This window comes from Heptranchias perlo, chromosome 11 (assembly GCF_035084215.1).
Source record: "Heptranchias perlo isolate sHepPer1 chromosome 11, sHepPer1.hap1, whole genome shotgun sequence".
Classification (NCBI taxonomy): Eukaryota; Metazoa; Chordata; class Chondrichthyes; order Hexanchiformes; family Hexanchidae; genus Heptranchias; species Heptranchias perlo.
The window spans coordinates 3,559,505-3,574,841 of record NC_090335.1 but is presented as its reverse complement, the minus strand read 5'-3'; the positions used below and the strand labels follow the sequence as shown (position 1 = coordinate 3,574,841).

Sequence of the window (15,337 nt, the reverse complement as noted above, 5' to 3'; positions counted from 1 at the left end):
GGGGGGGTCAGACATTGTGGAGGGGGGTCAGACATTGTGGAGGGGGGTCAGACATTGTGGAGCGGGGTCAGACATTGTGGGGGGAGTCAGACATTGTTGGGGGGGGTCAGACATTGTGGAGGGGGGTCAGACATTGTGGAGGGGGGGTCAGACATTGTGGAGCGGTCAGACATTGTGGGGGGGAGTGGGACATTGTGGGGGGGAGTGGGACATTGTGGGGGGGAGTGGGACATTGTGGGGGGGGGTCGGAGATCGCGGGGATCCAATCGTGGAGTGTGTAGAGAGGTTTGCTTGAGGGGGTCTGGGGGAGGCTATCCTGCTCCTCCTGACCCACAAACAGTGATGTAAATGAACTTACCTCATGGATCTCACCCCCTTTTACTTGCTGGTAATTCCACGGACCGGGAAACCTGGCCTCCATGGGTTAAAAAAAAAATTAGGTAAAATGGAGGCACAAAGCCTCCTTAACAAATTTCACTGACCAACCCGCCTCCGTTAAACCCGGGTTGTGGACATGGGTCACATTTCTGCAATATTTTCTTCTCACTTGACCCCAACCCACCCTTTCTTTGAGGTTAAAATTCCCCCCAATGTTAAAATTCCCCCCAATGTCTCCCTTGCTTCCCAAGTGGTTGTAAGTTTTTCTATGTAAATGTGGATAAAAATGTAAAGAAAGAATGAACTTGCATTTCTATAGCACCTTTCACAACCTCAGGACGTTCCAAAGCACTTCACAGCCAATGAAGTGCTTTCAAAGTGTTGTCACTGTTGTAATGTAGGAAACACGGCAGCCAATTTGTGCAAAGCAAGATCCCATGTCATAAATGATCAGATAATCTGTTTTTAGTGATGTTGGTTGAGGGGTAAATATTAGCCAAGACACCAGGGAGGATTCGCCTTCTTTTTTTCCAATTGTGCCGTGATATCTTTTACGTCCACCTGAGAGGGCAGACAGGGCCTCGATTTAACGTCTCATCTGGAAAACGGCACCTCCGACAGTGCGGCACTCCCTCAGTACTGCACTGGGAGTGTCGGCCTGGATTACGGGCTCAAGTCTCTGGCGTAGGACTTGAACCCACGACCGTCTGTCAGGGACGAGAGAGCTACCTAAAGAGCCAACACCTATATCAAAGAATAATATAAAAATAAGGGCAGAATATATGACTTTAAATAGAGATTGATTTATGTACCCCAGCCAAATTATCCTCTAGCCTTTAAATTTGCTTCACCTTTGGACTACTAGTTGGATGTTGACTCCATGCACATTGCCACTCGAGATCAACTCGTAAATACTCTAAACCTCGTCCAACCACAGGAAAACACTCTGCTGGTCAGATACTGTTGCATATACAGTTGCTTTAATGCATTCTTGGAGTTAAACAGCTCCGAATTGGCTCTTACTCCAATCTGTCGTTGCATACCCATTCATAGAAGCCCCCGCTCCCTCCCCCCATATATGGGGTATATGCACAAATCGTTGAAAGTGGCAGGGCAGGTTGAGAAAGCGGTTAAAAAAGCAGACGGGATCCTGGGCTTTATAAATAGAGGCACAGAGTACAAAAGCAAGGAAGTTATGATGAACCTTTATAAAACACTGGTTCGATCATAACTGGAGTATTGTGTCCAGTTCTGGGCACCGCACTTTAGGAAAGATGTGAAGGCCTTAGAGAGGGTGCAGAAGAGATTTACTAGAATGATTCCAGGGATGAGGGACTTTAAGTTGTGTGGATAGACTGGAGAAGCTGGGGTTGTTCTCCTTGGAACAGAGAAGATTGAGAGGAGATTTGATAGAGGTATTTAAAATCATGAAAGGTCTAGACAGAGTAGATAGAGAGAAACCGTTCCCATTGGTGGAAGGGTCAAGAACCAGAGGACATAGATTTAAGGTGATTGGCAAAAGATCCAAAGGTGACATGAGGAAAAACTTTTTTACACAGCGAGTGGTTAGGATCTGGAATGCACTGCCCGAGGGGGTGGTGGAGGCAGATTCAATCATGGCCTTCAAAAGGGAACTGGATAAGTACTTGAAAGGAAAAAATTTGCAGGGCTGCGGGGATAGGGCAGGGGAGTGGGACCAGCTGGATTGCTCTTGCATAGAGTCGGCATGGACTTGATGGGCCGAATGGCCTCCTTCCGTGTTGTAACCTTTCTATGATTCTATGATTCTAATCACTCCTCCAGCAGTTGAAGAGAATGGAATGATAACAGCCCTTCCCCATCTTTGATATCCCTGAAAGAAATACACAGAATCGCACAACACCAGGTTATAGTCCAACAGCTTTATTTGAAATCACAAGCTTTCGGAGCTTTGCTCCTTCGTCACCTGACGTATAACCTGGTGTTGTACGATTCCGTAAATTTGTCCACCCCGGTCCATCACCGGCATCTCCGCATCCTGAAAGAAATAGGCTGGTCTCCATGAGCCGCAGATATCAATGAGATGTTATGACTGGTTAATCACCGTGCCCAGCCCCTTTCAGTGAATAACAGTCATTGCAACTTCATCAAGAAATGTCTGCAAAGCCACCCACCCTAAATACCAGTCCTGAAGCATTAATCTGTTTTGATTTTACACGAGCTCTTGTGTATTTCTAATGTTGTGCTTCAGGTTTTCAGCATTTCCAACTTTTAAAAAAAATGAACACTTTTAAGTATTCGATGAATAATTCACTGCTGATACATAAAGGTGTGAGATTCACATTAAATAGATAACTAGCTTTAAAATAATGAGAAAGAACTTGAGTTTGTCAAAGATTGAATGCAGCGATGATTAAAAACTGGTTCCACTGGGGCTCGAACCCAGGACCTTCTGCGTGTAAAGCAGACGTGATAACCACTACACTATGGAACCAGAGGCGAGCGACCAGCCGCCGGCAGGCCCCACATACATTCCCGAGCATGCGCGGTATGTTCGGCCCCCGCACAGAGGCTTCCACCCACCGCGGCGCCATCTGGAGGCCGAGAGCAGAACAACACCAAACTCGGAGAGAGGCGAGTACTGTTACTCACTGAGAGGGGGGAGTACTGTTACTCACTGAGAGGGGGGAGTACTGTTACTCACTGAGAGGGGGGAGTACTGTTACTCACTGAGAGGGGGGAGAGGGGGGAGTACTGTTACTCACTGAGAGGGGGGAGAGGGGGGAGTACTGTTACTCACTGAGAGGGGGGAGTACTGTTACTCACTGAGAGGGGGGAGTACTGTTACTCACTGAGAGGGGGGAGTACTGTTACTCACTGAGAGGGGGGAGTACTGTTACTCACTGAGAGGGGGGAGTACTGTTACTCACTGAGAGGGGGGAGAGGGGGGAGTACTGTTACTCACTGAGAGAGGCGAGTACTGTTACTCACTGAGAGGGGGGAGTACTGTTACTCACTGAGAGGGGGGAGAGGGGGGAGTACTGTTACTCACTGAGAGGGGGGAGTACTGTTACTCACTGAGAGGGGGGAGAGAGGGGAGTACTGTTACTCACAGAGGGGGGAGTACTGTTACTCACTGAGAGGGGGAGAGGGGGGAGTACTGTTACTCACTGAGAGGGGGGAGAGAGGGGAGTACTGTTACTCACAGAGGGGGGAGTACTGTTACTCACTGAGAGGGGGAGAGAGGGGAGTACTGTTACTCACTGAGAGGGGGGAGAGGGGGGAGTACTGTTACTCACTGAGAGGGGGAGAGAGGCGAGTACTGTTACTCACTGAGAGGGGGGAGTACTGTTACTCACTGAGAGGGGGGAGAGAGGGGAGTACTGTTACTCACTGAGAGGGGGAGAGAGGGGAGTACTGTTACTCACTGAGAGGGGGAGAGAGGCGAGTACTGTTACTCACTGAGAGGGGGGAGTACTGTTACTCACTGAGAGGGGGAGAGAGGGGAGTACTGTTACTCACTGAGAGGGGGAGAGAGGGGAGTACTGTTACTCACTGAGAGGGGGAGAGAGGCGAGTACTGTTACTCACTGAGAGGGGGGAGTACTGTTACTCACTGAGAGGGGGGAGAGAGGGGAGTACTGTTACTCACAGAGGGGGAGAGAGGGGAGTACTGTTACTCACTGAGAGGGGGAGAGAGGGGAGTACTGTTACTCACTGAGAGGGGGAGAGAGGGGAGTACTGTTACTCACTGAGAGGGGGGAGAGGGGGGAGTACTGTTACTCACTGAGAGGGGGGAGTACTGTTACTCACTGAGAGGGGAGAGAGGGGAGTACTGTTACTCACTGAGAGGGGGAGAGAGGGGAGTACTGTTACTCACTGAGAGGGGGGAGAGAGGGGAGTACTGTTACTCACTGAGAGGGGGAGAGAGGGGAGTACTGTTACTCACTGAGAGGGGGGAGAGAGGGGAGTACTGTTACTCACTGAGAGGGGGGAGAGGGGGGAGTACTGTTACTCACTGAGAGGGGGGAGTACTGTTACTCACTGAGAGGGGGAGAGAGGGGAGTACTGTTACTCACTGAGAGGGGGAGAGAGGGGAGCACTGTTACTCACTGAGAGGGGGAGAGAGGGGAGTACTGTTACTCACTGAGAGGGGGAGAGAGGGGAGTACTGTTACTTACTGAGAGGGGGAGAGAGGGGAGTACTGTTACTCACTGAGAGGGGGAGAGAGGGGAGTACTGTTACTCACTGAGAGGGGGAGAGAGGCGAGTACTGTTACTCACTGAGAGGGGGGAGTACTGTTACTCACTGAGTGGGGGAGTACTGTTACTCACTGAGAGGGGGAGAGAGGGGAGTACTGTTACTCACTGAGAGGGGGGAGAGAGGGGAGTACTGTTACTCACTGAGAGGGGGAGAGAGGGGAGTACTGTTACTCACTGAGAGGGGGAGAGAGGGGAGTACTGTTACTCACTGGGGGGGGAGAGGTGAGTACTGTTACTCACTGAGTGGGGGGAGAGAGGGGAGTGCTGTTACTCTCTGAGAGAGGAGAATACTGTTACTTACTGAGTGGGGGAGTACTGTTACTCACTGAGTGGGGGGAGAGAGGAGAGTACTGTTACTCACTGAGTGGGGAGTACTGTTACTCACTGAGTGGGGAGAGAGAGGGGAGTACTGTTACTCACTGAGTGGGGGGAGAGAGGGGAGTACTGTTACTCACTGAGTGAGGGGAGAGGTGAGTACTGTTACTCACTGAGTGGGGGGAGAGAGGAGAGTACTGTTACTCACTGAGTGGGGGGAGAGAGGAGAGTACTGTTACTCACTGAGTGGGGGGAGAGGGGGGAGTACTGTTACTCACTGAGTGGGGGGAGAGAGGGGAGTACTGTTACTCACTGAGTGGGGGAGAGGTGAGTACTGTTACTCACTGAGTGGGGGGAGAGAGGGGAGTACTGTTACTGAGTGGGGGGGAGAGAGGAGAGTACTGTTACTCACTGAGAGAGGGGAGTACTTTTACTCACTGAGTGTGGGGAGAGAGGGGAGTACTGTTACTCACTGAGTGGGGGGAGAGAGGGGAGTACTGTTACTCACTGAGTGGGGGAAGAGGGGGGAGTACTGTTACTCACTGAGTGTGGGGAGAGAGGAGAGTACTGTTATCTGAGTCATAAACTGTAGAAACACAGGGGCCTGTCAGTGCGAGCTGCACGGTGTGCGGACAACACAGTGTGAGCTGCTGAGAGTTTGGTACGTGTGGGAGTTTAAGGGTTAATCTCTTTAAATCTAGTGCATATTGCTTTCAACTGTTTAAGTTCAATTTCAAAGTTTAAATTTTTAAGTTTCCGTCAGGCTTCAGCAGAGAGAGCTGCTGTAGCAAGTTAATTGGTTAGCTAGATTAAACTGGTACTTGAAGGTGGGGCAGGCCTGACTCATCTGAGTCACAAACTGTAGAAATACAGGGGCCTGTCAGTGCGACAGCACGGTGTGCGGACAACACAGTGTGAGCTGCTGAGAGTTTGGTGAGTGTGGGAGTTCGGTGCATTGGGGGAAGGAGGTGCTGCTTTGCCTTGCTTTTCCTCACTTTTTCCCCAGAGCGGCAGTGAACCTGAGAGTAGAAGACTGAGATTGGGGAATAAAAGCAGCAGCAGACCTGCAACAGAGACAACTACTGTGCGACGTCACAGGTGAGGCAGGAGAGTCCGAGAGGTGAGCACAGGATAAAAGGAGAGACCGAGCGCGGGAGCAGAGTCTGAAAGTCTAAGGGCAAGTCATGGCAGCAGACCTCGCACCCGTGATATGCTCCTCCTGCACTATGTGGGAAGTCATGGACACGACCAGTGTTCCTGGCGACCATGTGTGCAGGAAGTGTGTCCAGCTGCAGCTACTGACTAACCGGATTTTGGAGCTGGAGCTGCGGGTGGATTCACTGTGGAGCATCCGCGATGCTGAGACTATCGTGGATAGCACGTTCAGTGAGGTGGTCACACCGCAGGTAAAGAGTACGCAGGCAGAAAGGACATGGGTGACCGCCAGGCAGAGTAAAAGGACTAGGCAGGTAGAGCAGGAGTCCCCTGGGGCCATCTCCCTCTCAAACAGATATTCTGCTTCAGATACTGTTGGGGGAGATGGCTTATCAGGGGAAAGCAGCAAGAGCCAGGTTCGGGGCACCACGGGTGGCTCTGCTGCACAGGAGGGGAGGAAGAAGAGTGGCAGGGCTATAGTGATAGGGGATTCAATTGTAAGGGGAACAGATAGGCGTTTCTGCGGCCGCAAACGTGACTCCAGGATGGTATGTTGCCTCCCTGGTGCTAGGGTCAAGGATGTCACGGAGCGGCTGCAGGGCATTCTGGAGGGGGAGGGTGAACAGCCAGTAGTCATGGTCCATATTGGTACCAACGACATAGGTAAAAAAAGGGATGAGGTCCTGCAAGGTGAATTTAAGGAGTTAGGAGATAAATTAAAAGGCAGGACTTTAAAGGTAGTGATCTCAGGATTACTACCGGTGCCACGTGCTAGTGAGTATAGGAACAGGAGAATAGACAGGATGAATGCGTGGCTGCAGGGATGGTGTAGGAGGGAAGGATTTAGATTCCTGGGGCATTGGGACCGGTTCTGGGGAAGGTGGGACCTGTACAAGCGTGACGGGTTACACCCGAGCAGGACCGGGACCAATGTCCTCGCGGGGGTGTTTGCTAGTGCTGTTGGGGAAGGTTTAAACTAGAGTGGCAGGGGGATGGGAACCTGAGCGGGGAGTCAGAAGGGAATAAAATTGAGAGCAGCAAGAGAGGGGAAGACCCAGGGGAAATCTACAATACAAATAGTACAAACAGTTGTTCAAGAACAAGTGAAAGGGAAAAGCGTAGAGCAGCGGAAAGAAAGTGTACTTTAGGCACGACAGATAAAATAAAAACTAGAAGGCGTAAGGCGATTAACCCAGCATCAAAGCTGTGGCAGGGGGTTGGGAACCTGAGCAGGGAGACAGAGGAAAGCGTGTCAGGAAGGGACAGAAGGTATGGAGTAAAAGGTAAAGTGTTAAAAAAGGAAAAAGCAGGAACTAAGTGTCACAAAACATATTTGAAAGTTCTTTATCTGAATGCACGTAGCATTCGTAACAAAATGGACGGGTTAACGGCACAAATAACTACGTATGGGTATGATCTTGTGGCCATTACAGAAACATGGCTGCAGGGTGACAACGACTGGGAATTAAATATGCCAGGGTATTTAACAATCAGGAAGGACAGGCAGGAAGGAAGGGGAGGTGGGGTGGCTATGTTAATAAAGGAAGGAATCACTGTAATACAGAGAAAAGATATTGGGACAAAGGATCAGGATAATGAAACAGTTTGGGTAGAGATAAGGAATAATAAGGGGAAAAAAACACTCGTGGGCGTAGTATATAGGCCTCCTAAGAGTTGCAACTCTGCAGGAAGAAGTATTAATCAGGAAATAGTCGGGGCATGTAATAAGGGAACAGCTATAATTATGGGGGATTTTAACTATCATATTAACTGGACAAATCAAATTGGGCAGGGCAGCCTTGAGGAAGAGTTTATTGAGTGTATTAGGGATGGATTTCTTGAGCAGTATGTAACTGATCCTACAAGGGGGCAAGCAACCTTGGACCTGGTCCTGTGTAATGAGCCAGGATTAATTAATAATGTCCTAGTTAAGGATCCCCTTGGAATGAGTGACCTTAACATGGTTACATTCCATATCCAATTAGAGGGTGAGAAGGTTGGTTCTCAAACAAGTGTACTGAGCTTGAATAAAGGAGACTATGATTGAAGTGGACTGGGAAAATAGATTAAAGGGTAAGACGGTACATGAACAGTGGTGTTCATTTAAGAATGTGGAGATGCCGGTGATGGACTGGGGTTGACAATTGTAAACAATTTTACAACACCAAGTTATAGTCCAGCAATTTTATTTTAAATTCACAAGCTTTCGGAGGCTACCTCCTTTCTCAGGTGAACGATGTGAAAATGAAATCCTCGAAATGAAATCGCATTTATAATTCACAGAACAATGCTTGGTGAGTACAGACAGTTTTTTCAACTGCCCGTTGCCAAGGCAATCAGTGTGCAGACAGACAGGTGTTACCTGCCAGGTCTCAGAATATACAAATCACCAAAAAAAACAACAAACAAAAAAAAACAGAGATAGAGAGGTAGAAACATAGAAAAGACAGCAACTGACCCGTTATATTAAAAACAGATAACATTTGTTCGCTAGTGGGGTAACGTGTAGCGTGACATGAACCCAAGATCCCGGTTGAGGCCGTCCTCATGGGTGCGGAACTTGGCTATCAATTTCTGCTCGACGATTTTGCGTTGTCGTGTGTCTCGAAGGCCGCCTTGGAGTATGCTTACCCGAAGGTCGGTGGATGAATGTCCATGACTGCTGAAGTGTTCCCCGACTGGGAGGGAACCCTCCTGTTTGGCGATTGTTGCGCGGTGTCCGTTCATCCGTTGTCGCAGCGTCTGCATGGTCTTGCCAATGTACCATGCTCTGGGGCATCCTTTCCTGCAACGTATGAGGTAGACAACATTGGCCGAGTCACAGGAGTATGAACCATGCACCTGGTGGGTGGTGTCCTCTCATGTGATGGTGGTATCTGTGTCGATGATCTGGCATGTCTTGCAGAGGTTACCGTGGCAGGGTTGTGTGGTGTCGTGGACGCTGTTCTCTTGAAAGCTGGGTAATTTGCTGCGAACGATGGTCTGTTTGAGGTTGGGTGGCTGTTTAAAGGCGAGTAGTGGAGGTGTGGGGATGGCCATAGCGAGGTGTTCGTCGTCATTGATGACATGTTGAAGGCTGCGGAGAACATGGTGTAGTTTCTCCGCTCCGGGGAAGTACTGGACGACAAAGGGTACTCTGTTGGTTGCGTCCCGTGTTAGTCTCCTGAGGAGGTCTATGCGATTTTTTGCTGTGGCCCGTTGGAACTGTCGATCGATGAGTCGAGCGTCATATCCCGTTCTTACTTCGATCCAGACCTTCAAAGCATCCTACGCACTCTCATCCCACGTACTCCCCGCGTGGGAGACTTCTACTGCCTCCCAAAGATACACAAAGCCAACACACCCGGACGTCCTATCGTATCAGGCAACGGAACCCTGTGTGAGAACCTCTCTGGATACATCGAGGGCATCCTGAAACCCATCGTACAGGGAACCCCCAGCTTCTGTCGTGATACTACAGACTTCCTACAAAAACTCAGTACCCACGGACCAGTTGAACCAGGAACACTTCTCACCACGATGGACGTCTCGGCACTCTACACCAGTATCCCCCACGATGACGGCATCAATACTCAACACCAACAACAGCCAATCTCCAGACGCCATCCTACAACTCATCCGCTTCATCCTGGATCACAATGTCTTCACCTTCGATAACCAGTTCTTTACCCAAACACACGGAACAGCCATGGGGACCAAATTCGCACCCCAATACGCCAACATTTTCATGCACAAGTTCGAGCAGGACTTCTTCACTGCACAGGACCTCCAACCAACACTATACACCAGATACATCGACGACATTTTCTTTCTATGGACCCACGGCAAGGGATCACTAAAGAGACTACACGATAACATCAACAAGTTCCATCCCACCATCAAGCTCACCATGGACTACTCCTCAGAATCAGTTTCTTTCTTGGACACACGAATCTCCATCAAAGACGGGCACCTCAGCACCTCACTCTACCGCAAGCCCACGGACAATCTCACAATGCTCCACTTTTCCAGCTTCCACCCTAACCACGTCAAAGAGGCCATCCCCTATGGACAGGCCCTACGAATACACAGGGTCTGCTCAGACGAGGAGGAACGCGATGGACACCAACAGACGCTGAAAGACGCCCTAGTAAGAACGGGATATGACGCTCGACTCATCGATCGACAGTTCCGACGGGCCACAGCAAAAAATCGCATAGACCTCCTCAGGAGACTAACACGGGACGCAACCAACAGAGTACCCTTTGTCGTCCAGTACTTCCCAGGAGCGGAGAAACTACGCCATGTTCTCCGCAGCCTTCAACATGTCATCAATGATGACGAACACCTCGCTATGGCCATCCCCACACCTCCACTACTCGCCTTTAAACAGCCACCCAACCTCAAACAGACCATCGTTCGCAGCAAATTACCCAGCTTTCAAGAGAACAGCGTCCACGACACCACACAACCCTGCCACGGTAACCTCTGCAAGACATGCCAGATCATCGACACAGATACCACCATCACACGAGAGGACACCACCCACCAGGTGCATGGTTCATACTCCTGTGACTCGGCCAATGTTTTCTACCTCATACGTTGCAGGAAAGGATGCCCCAGAGCATGGTACATTGGCGAGACCATGCAGACACTGCGACAACGGATGAACGGACACCGCGCAACAATCGCCAAACAGGAGGGTTCCCTCCCAGTCGGGGAACACTTCAGCAGTCATGGACATTCATCCACCGACCTTCGGGGAAGCGTACTCCAAGGCGGCCTTCGAGACACACGACAACGCAAAATCGTCGAGCAGAAATTGATAGCCAAGTTCCGCACCCATGAGGACGGCCTCAACCGGGATCTTGGGTTCATGTCACGCTACACGTTACCCCACTAGCGAACAAATGTTATCTGTTTTTAATATAACGGGTCAGTTGCTGTCTTTTCTATGTTTCTACCTCTCTATCTCTGTTTTTTTTTGTTTGTTGTTTTTTTTTGGTGATTTGTATATTCTGAGACCTGGCAGGTAACACCTGTCTGTCTGCACACTGATTGCCTTGGCAACGGGCAGTTGAAAAAACTGTCTGTACTCACCAAGCATTGTTCTGTGAATTATAAATGCGATTTCATTTCGAGGATTTCATTTTCACATCGTTCACCTGAGGAAGGAGGTAGCCTCCGAAAGCTTGTGAATTTAAAATAAAATTGCTGGACTATAACTTGGTGTTGTAAATTCATTTGTTATTTTACAACTTTCAAAAAATATATATTCCACTGAGGAAAAATGGGTGTAAAAGAAATGACAGCCATCCGTGGCTAAGTAAAGAAATTAAGGATAGTATCCAACTAAAAACAAGGACATATAAGGCAGCCAAACTTAGTGGGAGGATAGAAGATTGGGACGTCTTCAAAAGACAGCAAAAAGTAACTAAAGGATTGATTAAGAAAGGGAAGATAGATTATGAAAAGAAATTAGCAAAAAATATAAAAACAGATAGCAAGAGTTTCTATAGTTATATAAAAAGAAAAAGGGTGGCTAAGGCAAACGTAAGTCCTTTAGAGGATGAGACCGGGAAATTAATGGTGGGAAACATGGAGATGGCAAAAATGCTGAACAAATATTTTGTTTCAGTCTTTACGGTAGAGGACACTAAGAATATCCCAACACTGGACAAACGGGGGGCTCTAGTGGGGGAGGAGCTAAATACGATTAAAATCACTAAGGAATTGGTACTCAGTAAATTAATGGGACTCAAGGTGGATAAATCCCCTGGACCTGATGGCTTACATCCTAGGGTCTTGAGGGAAGTGGCAGTAGGGATTGTGGATGCTTTGGTAATAATTTTCCAAAATTCTCTGGACTCGGCAAAGGTCCCGGCAGATTGGAAAACTGCTAATGTAACACCCTTATTTAAAAAGGGTAGTAGGCAGAAGGCTGGAAATTATAGGCCAGTTAGCCTAACATCTGTGGTGGGTGACATTTTGGAGTCTATTATTAAGGAGACAGTAACGGAACATTTGGATAAACAGAATTTAATAGGACAAAGTCAGCATGGTTTTATGAAGGGGAAGTCATGTCTGACAAATTTGCTTGAGTTCTTTGAGGACATAACGTATAGGGTGGATAAAGGGGAACCAGTGGACGTAGTGTATTTAGACTTCCAGAAGGCATTCGACAAGGTGCCACATAAAAGATTATTGCTCAAGATAAAGAATCACTGGATTGGGGGTAATATTCTGTCATGGGTGGAGGATTGGTTATCTAACAGGAAGCAGAGAGTTGGGATAAATGGTTCATTCTCGGACTGGCAACCAGTAGCCAGTGGTGTTCCGCAGGGGTTGGTGCTGGGTCCCCAACTCTTTACAATGTATATTAACGATTTGGAGGAGGGGACCGAGTGTAACATATCAAAGTTTGCAGATGATACAAAGATGGGAGGGAAAGTAGAGAGTGAGGAGGACATAAAAAACCTACAAGGGGATATAGACAGGCTGGGTGAGTGGGCAGAGATTTGGCAGATGCAATACAATGTTGGAAAATGTGAGGTTATGCACTTTGGCAGGAAAAATCAGAGAGCAAGTTATTATCTTAATGGTGAGAAACTGGAAAGTACTGCAGTACAAAGGGATCTGGGGGTCCCAGTGCAAGAAAATCAAAAAGTTAGTTTGCAGGTGCAGCAGGTGATCAAGAAAGCCAACGGAATGTTGGCTTTTATTGCTAGGGGGATAGAATATAAAAACAAGGAGGTATTGCTGCAGTTATATAAGGTATTGGTGAGACCGCACCTGGAATAATGCATACAGTTTTGGTGTCCATACTTAAGAAAAGATATACTTGCTCTCGAGGCAGTACAAAGAAGGTTCACTCGGTTAATCCCGGGGATGAGGGGGTGGACATATGAGGAGAGATTGAGTAGATTGGGACTCTACTCATTGGAGTTCAGAAGAATGAGAGGCAATCTTATTGAAACATATAAGATTGTGAAGGGGCTTGATTGGGTGGATGCGGTAAGGCTGTCCCCAAGGATGGGTGAAACTAGAACTAGGGGGCATAATCTTAGAATAAGGGGCTACTCTTTCAAAACTGAGATGAGGAGAAACTTCTTCACTCAGAGGGTAGTAGGTCTGTGGAATTTGCTGCCCCAGGAAGCTGTGGAAGCTACATCATTAGATAAATTTAAAACAGAAATAGACAGTTTCCTAGAAGTAAAGGGAATTAGGGGTTACGGGGAGCGGGCAGGAAATTGGACATGAATTGAGATTTGAGGTTCGGATCAGATCAGCCATGATCTTATTGAATGGCGGAGCAGGCTCGAGGGGCCAATTGGCCTACTCCTGCTCCTATTTCTTATGTTCTTATGTTCTTATGTACTCACTGAGTGGGGGGAGAGAGGAGAGTACTGCTACTCACTGAGTTGGCGGGGGGGGGGAGAGAGAGGAGTACTGTTACTCACAGAGTGTGGGGTGAGAGGAGAGTACTGTTACTCGCTGAGTGTGGGGAGAGAGGGGAGTACTGTTACTCACTGAGTGGGGTGAGAGAGGGGAGTACTGTTACTCACTGAGTGGGGGGGAGAGAGAGGAGTACTGTTACTCACTGAGTGGGGGGAGAGAGCGGAGTACTGTTACTCACCAAGTGGGGGGAGAGAGGGGAGTCACTTACTCACTGAGTAGAGGGAGGGAGGGGAGTAGTGTTACTCACTGAGTGGGAAGAGAGAGGGGGAGTATTGTTACTCACTGGGTGGGGGGAGAGAGTGGAGTACTGTTACTGAGTGGGAGGAGAGGGCGGAGTACTGTTACTTATTGAGTGGGGGGAGAGAAGGGAATACTGTTACTGAGTGGGGGGGGAGAGCGGAGTACTGTTACTCACTGAATGGGGAGAGGGGAGTACTGTTACTCACTGAGTGGGGGGAGAGGGGAGAGTACTGTCACTCACTGACTGGGGGAGAGGTGAGTACTGTCACTCACTGACTGGGGGGGAGAGGTGAGTACTGTCACTCACTGACTGGGGGGAGAGGTGAGTACTGTCACTCACTGACTGGGGGGGAGAGGTGAGTACTGTCACTCACTGACTGGGGGGAGAGGTGAGTACTGTCACTCACTGACTGGGGGGTGAGGTGAGTACTGTCACTCACTGACTGGGGGGAGAGGTGAGTACTGTCACTCACTGACTGGGGGGAGAGGTGAGTACTGTCACTCACTGACTGGGGGTGAGGTGAGTACTGTCACTCACTGACCGGGGGGAGAGGTGAGTACTGTCACTCACTGACCGGGGGGAGAGGTGAGTACTGTCACTCACTGACTGGGGGGAGAGGTGAGTACTGTCACTCACTGACTGGGGGGAGAGGTGAGTACTGTCACTCACTGACTGGGGGGGAGAGGTGAGTACTGTCACTCACTGACTGATGGGGAGAGGTGAGTACTGTCACTCACTGACTGGGGGGAGAGGTGAGTACTGTCACTCACTGACTGGGGGGAGAGGTGAGTACTGTCACTCACTGACTGGGGGGAGAGGTGAGTACTGTCACTCACTGACTGGGGGAGAGGTGAGTACTGTCACTCACTGACTGGGGGGGAGAGGTGAGTACTGTCACTCACTGACTGGGGGAGAGGTGAGTACTGTCACTCACTGACCGGGGGGGAGAGGTGAGTACTGTCACTCACTGACTGGGGGAGAGGTGAGTACTGTCACTCACTGACCGGGGGGGAGAGGTGAGTACTGTCACTCACTGACTGGGGGGAGAGGTGAGTACTGTCACTCACTGACTGGGGGGAGAGGTGAGTACTGTCACTCACTGACCGGGGGAGAGGTGAGTACTGTCACTCACTGACTGGGGGAGAGGTGCGTACTGTCACTCACTGACTGGGGGGGAGAGGTGAGTACTGTCACTCACTGACTGGGGGAGAGGTGAGTACTGTCACTCACTGACTGGGGGAGAGGTGAGTACTGTCACTCACTGACTGGGGGGGAGAGGTGAGTACTGTCACTCACTGACTGGGGGGAGAGGTGAGTACTGTCACTCACTGACTGGGGGAGAGGTGAGTACTGTCACTCACTGACTGGGGGGAGAGGTGAGTACTGTCACTCACTGACTGGGGGAGAGGTGAGTACTGTCACTCACTGACTGGGGGGGAGAGGTGAGTACTGTCACTCACTGACTGGGGGAGAGGTGAGTACTGTCACTCACTGACTGGGGGGGAGAGGTGAGTACTGTCACTCACTGACTGGAGGGAGAGGTGAGTACTGTCACTCACTGACTGGGGGAG

At 49.5% G+C, this 15,337-nt stretch overlaps 1 non-coding gene across 1 annotated transcript; it reads right to left on the bottom strand.

Annotated features, from left to right (window-relative positions):
- Positions 1–2,778: 2,778 nt before the first annotated feature.
- Positions 2,779–2,851, bottom strand: trnav-uac (transfer RNA valine (anticodon UAC)). Its single transcript has one exon. It is a non-coding gene; the product is annotated as a tRNA-Val (tRNA).
- Positions 2,852–15,337: the final 12,486 nt, after the last annotated feature.